Genomic DNA, 4701 nt, shown 5'->3' with positions numbered 1-4701 from the left:
CACACACACCCCCCTCGCCCCCGGGCTGTCAGCGTCCAGGCGGCAGGCACCAGGGGCCATGGCTGTGGTGTCAGCACGGTGTTCTGTTTCCCCTAATCTGCCAGTGGGGGCCCAGGAGCACCCTGGGGTGTGTGCACGACAATCTGCCCTGGCAGGTGTCCTGGGGCTCTGGCCGGGCCTGGACGAGCGGCTGTGACTCGGGTCGTAGACCTGGGCGGGGTGGCCTGCCCCTTCCTACACCCCCAAGCAGGCGGGCAGGGGCCCCAGGCTGCGGGCCCCGGCGGTTTGGCGGTGGGGGCAGGCGGGGGGCAGGAGGAGGCAGGGGTTCGGCCCCCGCTGGGGCTGGCGCCCTGACCCCACTTCCCTTCGCAGAGTCTTCGGGTTTGTGGCCCGGAAGCAGGGCAGCGCCACAGACAACGCGTGCCACCTGTTCGCGGAGCACGACCCTGAGCAGCCCGCCAGCGCCATCGTCAACTTCGTGTCTAAGGTCATGATCGGCTCTCCCAGGAAGATCTGAGCCCCTCAGCGCGGGGACCAGAGGGGCTGGGGGCTTGCTGTGTCGCCCACTGTGACCCTGACGTGCCCGGGCCAGGGGCTCCTCCACCTTGCACCCCAGAAACAAAGTACCGCGGGCACCCCAAGAGGAACCCGCCACGCGTCTGCAGCCTGCGCTTTCTGGGCGGAGCTGGGTGCCCGCGGCCACCCAGGCTGCCCACGGAAGGGGCCGAGCAGGCAAGCGTCTGGAAGGAGGGACTCCCGGCCCCTCTGCCGTGGCCTCGAGTGACCACTGGGCATGGCCACCATCATCACAGGGGACTTGGTCGACGCCCAGACCCTCTGTCCTCCCACGACCGAGACACCGTTAATCTGAGAAGGTGCCGTGCGTGTGGCAAAGGCTCGTGAGGATCAGGCCCCTCAGGAATGCAGGGGGCTGCGAGGACAGCGGGGGACCCGTGGGCTGGAGAGCCCCGCCCCGCCTGGCGATGGCCCGGCGTCCACTCACCTTCGGGTCAGAAAGGCACACGGGCTGGGAGAGGCGAGTTGACGGGAGGAAATCGCCGTTTCCCTAGAATTGTTTTCCTGAGCCAAATCGCTTACGGTCACGACCTGCCAGTGCCGCCCTGTGCTGATGCCCAGCGTCACGCCCGGCCCGTGTCGGAGGCACCGGGACAGCGTGGCACCGCAGGCCAGCTCCCGCGTGCAGCGCCACTAAGAGCTGTTTTTGCCCCCAGCAGCCCACCCGGCGCTTGGCATTGGTCTGTCGTTTCCAGGCTGCAGGTGACATTCTTTCAGGGAGGGTGGGACATGTGGGCATGGCAGCTCCGCAGCCTCGTCCCGGCACATGGGCTCCTGGCTGGTCCTGTGCGCCTCCAGGGGCGGGGGGAGGGGAGGAAGGACCTGAGACTCAGGCTGTTTTGGAGGCCACTTCTCCGGCCTCGGTGCCTTAGGCCGCTGGGCACGTCACGGTGCTGCAGCTGCCTGCCCATCCGTCAGTGGTCACAGGTCCAGGAGAAGCCAATGGCCCTGCACACCCCATCATAAGAGGCCCCTGTCTCCTTCCTCATGACCCAGGTGCGCCATGGGCCCCGTGGGAACTGCCCGGTCACCAGCTGCTCCGTCACCGGGACCCCCGGCCGCGGTCCCCAGGCCAGGGTTTGGAAGTGTGCTGTGTGGGCTCTCTGCTGTACGTGGCCAGAGGCGGTGGCAGCAGCACAGGTGGTGACAGGCAGTCTGGCCACCGTGCGGCTTCTGCCGCCATGCCGGGCGCAGGTGCCACGTTTCCATGCCACGTGTCACTGCGGTCTCCGCAGGCCTTCTTCCCTGACACACAGCGTGTGGCGGTGCAGGCCATGCCCCGCCTCCCAGGCCAGGTCCCCGTCACCGCAGGGCTTTCGAGCAGCCTCACCTGAGACGGCTGGTCCCCAAGCTTGACCTGAAGGCCGCGGGCCAGGCCCCGTCCTTTGTGATGAGGGAAGGGGGCACGTGTAGCAGTAGGAGCGAGCGGGGACCGAGGCGCACACGTGGCAGGCACAGACGGCCGGCCTCCCGACCTCGTGTCAGCCCTCCGAGAGCCACGGCCCCTCGCTTCTCAAACTGGCCAGCCAGCTGTGACCTGTCCTCGCAGAGGTCGGGGGTGTCAGGTGGTTTGCCTGAGGAGCCCGAGGAAACCAGCCCCCGTTTCTCGCGAGCCGATCAGCAGAGCTGTCCCTCACGTGCTCCGTGTACTTAGACGGGACAGGACGAGCCCGTGACCTTGGCATTCCAGCCTTGGCCTTGAGCACATGGGAGGAACCTTCCCTGGGCATCTGGCCTTCAGGACACCAGCGGGCACAGCGGCACTGTCCCACGTGTCACAGCCAGGGTCCCACTAACCCCTCACTGACCGTGCGCCGTGTCCCTCCAGTGTTAACCTGTAACCACGTTGTCACCCCCCGTGCCCGGGTCTCCCCGTGTATCCTCAGTGCCGGAGGCCTCGCCACATCTCCTTATCTGCCTTAACCCTTAGTGGGCATTTTTACTTATAGTGTAAAGAATGTACCCAGTATGTAAATGACTTGTATAAGTCCTTTGTATAGTCATCTGTCAGAGTATAATAAAGTATTAACCGTGACGAGCCACAGCGAGGCCACACCTGTGCATGGTGTTGAATGGAAGTGCCCCGGGTGTGCGAGGCGTGTGCGCCGGTGTGTGCATGCAGGGGTGTGTGTGTGTGTGTATGTGTGTGGTCTGCATGTGCAGGTGTGTGCATGTGCCTAAGTGTGTGTGTGCACAGGTATGTATTGTGTAGGTCTGTGCATGTACATGTGCAAATGTGTGTGCATAGGTGTGTGCGTGTAAGCGTGATGCTGTGTGGGCCTGTGTGTGTTTATTTGGGAGTTTGAAGAGGATTGTTCATGGATTTGGTTGTAAATCTGTTTTGCCTTCAAGAATATATTTTTAAATTTCAGGCCAGAGACTTCGGAAAAACCTGATTTGGGATTTGGAGAACTTAGTCATAGTGTGCAACGTGATCACGGGTGCCGGCAGGCCCTTGATGGGACTCGCCAGGTGTCTCCGAGTTGGGCACTGAGCTGAGTGTGGAAAGCCTGGTGTGTGCCCATTTCATCGACAGGTGTGGGGACAGGCGCAGCTCACCCCTGGCTCTCCGGGGCTGGCAGAGTCTGGCCCCCCGTCCTGGAGACTGCCCTCCTGAGTTTGGCGGTGGGACCACAGGGCCTCACGCCCTCATTCCCTGGGTGTCCTAAGCTTGGAGTGGGTCTGTCACAGCAAGACGCAAGGTGGCTGCTGGGTGCCTCGGCCTACGTCTGTGTCACCCAGGCCCTAGGGGGTGGGTGGTCACTGGGTCACACTGGGCCCACCTTCCTGACCCACGCAGGCCCTGAGGAGCATGCAGCAGGACACGCAGATCGCGTTCTGAGCCACAGCGGAGGTCTATCCTCTCTGGGCAGGCCGCACGGTGTCACAGACTGTCAGGCGCCTGGATTCTGGCAGCCCGGCGGGCATAAGGACGGTGACACAGACACTGGACGACGCCTCCTTACCAAGGGCGTCTGAGCACACACTGTGCGCTCTGCCTGAGGGCCACCTCCCTGCTCATCCAGCAGCCGCCCTAGCACAAACCCAGAGGCCTGGCGTCCCCCGGGCCAGGACACAGCCAGCTCCAATCACCCCAGCGGCCCAGTCTGCAGACAGCCCTGGCCAGCGCCGGGCGAGCTGCTTCTGGTCACCTCGCTCAGCTGCAGCAGCAGCTCCTGTAATTGAGGACACAGACGAGTTAGGTGACCTTAGCTGCTGGCAAAGGAGCAGGCGTGGTGGTGGCCGGGGGCCCGTGCCCACTCAGGGTTGGGAAGGTCTGGCGGAGTCGGGACCCAGGCCCGGGTGAGAATGGAGGGTGAGGTCTTCACGGCTGCCCTGTTTTTGGTTTGGTTTTGTCGCAGGCAGCATGGAAGGTTGCGAGGGGGAACTCCGCTGCGTCGGAGCCTGCGCCCCCGTGCGCCCCCGTGCGCCCCCCTGCGCCCCCGCTGGGCTCCCTCCTCCCTCCCGCTTCTGGCGGGCGGGATCTGGCTCCGGGCCTGGCGCGCCCCCGGCTGGGATATCGTGGGCAGCAGCGTCCCCTGGTGGCCGCGAGTCTCACTGCCACAGTGCGGAGCCGGCGCCGGCCGTGCCCGAGGCAGCCGCACGCAGCGCTGTCACCGTGGGCGGCATGGGCGCTGGAGCCCCGTTATCTGCCGCGAGTCGCCTGTGACTTTGACTGGGACCCGGGCCCTTCCCGCAGCCTGGGCAGGGTGCGACAGAGCCTGCCCCTGACCACGGCCGGGGCGTGGCCTTGAAGTCACGTGACCCCCGCTGAGCCCGCGAGTGGACGGTTGACTCCCCCTGGGTCCAGGTCCTGGGGGGCCACTGCCGTCCTCCGGCCACACCCCCTACCCTGCTGTCGCTGAGGGATGTCCCCGCGCCCCCAGCTCTGCCCTGTGACCTCGCGCGAGGACACCACAGTGGACGGCCCGGGAGGAAGGCGCCCGGCAGCGAGATGGCCGCTGTGCCTGAGCAGCCAGGTTTTCCCTTCACTCGTGTTTTCAGAAACGGCCGTAGTGCTGGAGTCGCTCAGCCGGGGACGGCCCTGAAGTCGGCTGTCCGGCCAGCAGGGGGCGCGCGCCACCGCGGAGTCGCCGGGTCCGGGGTCCGGGTCCGGGCTCCGGG

The sequence above is a fragment of the Pteropus alecto genome, unplaced genomic scaffold, assembly GCF_000325575.1.
Source record: "Pteropus alecto unplaced genomic scaffold, ASM32557v1 scaffold214, whole genome shotgun sequence".
NCBI lineage: Eukaryota > Metazoa > Chordata > Mammalia > Chiroptera > Pteropodidae > Pteropus > Pteropus alecto.
This window is presented reverse-complemented; position numbering follows the sequence as displayed.